The sequence below is a fragment of the Octodon degus genome, unplaced genomic scaffold (genome assembly GCF_000260255.1).
Source record: "Octodon degus isolate 3935 unplaced genomic scaffold, OctDeg1.0 scaffold00366, whole genome shotgun sequence".
Taxonomy (NCBI): Eukaryota; Metazoa; Chordata; class Mammalia; order Rodentia; family Octodontidae; genus Octodon; species Octodon degus.
This window is the reverse complement of record NW_004524942.1, coordinates 543,248-543,956: the sequence shown is the minus strand read 5'-3', so window position 1 is coordinate 543,956 and position 709 is coordinate 543,248.

The following is a 709-nucleotide window of genomic DNA, read 5'->3' as shown; positions in this document are numbered from 1 at the left end:
CTTTATGGATGAGAAGAACCAGAGCATAGATTATCTGAGACTTGACTGAAGAACAGAAGACATTGGAAGCAGTTGTAAACGATCCTAGGGGGCGACAGTGATGTCTTGGTTTAATAAAGAGGCAGTAGTTACTACAACCAATTTGCAAGACAACATAGATGAGACATCATGCTTACTGACTCCTAGCAAATGAGATTTTAAAAAAAGAATCAAGAGCAAGTTTTAGTTTTCAAAAGCTTTTACTCTTGAAAAACACTGGGAACATTAATATATAATCTCTTGTGGTATGGCATTTAGAAATGGTAAAAATTTTGGATCTGCTTTATGTTGAGGAAGTGGAGGTAGCTGAACATAAAGAGAAGGCAAGAGAGAACTAGGAATGTGTGGGTAACCACATTAAATTCAACAGAAAGGATTAACAATGTTAAAACTAGTCACTGCATTCTGCAACTATTCAAGATCACACTCACTTCAGTAGCATATATACCAACTATTTAAAATTTAAGTGAATCTAAACTGTATTGGGTGGCACCCTGGGACACTGAGGCAGGAGCTTTGCCAAGTTGAAGCCATGTCTGAGCAACCTAAGAACTTCACCACACTTCATTTCAAAATGAGCTTAAAAGCAAAACAAAAAGGCTGGGGATGTATTTAAGTGCTAAGGCTTCAGGTTCAATACTCATGGAAACTTACACACAGAGAGAGAAAG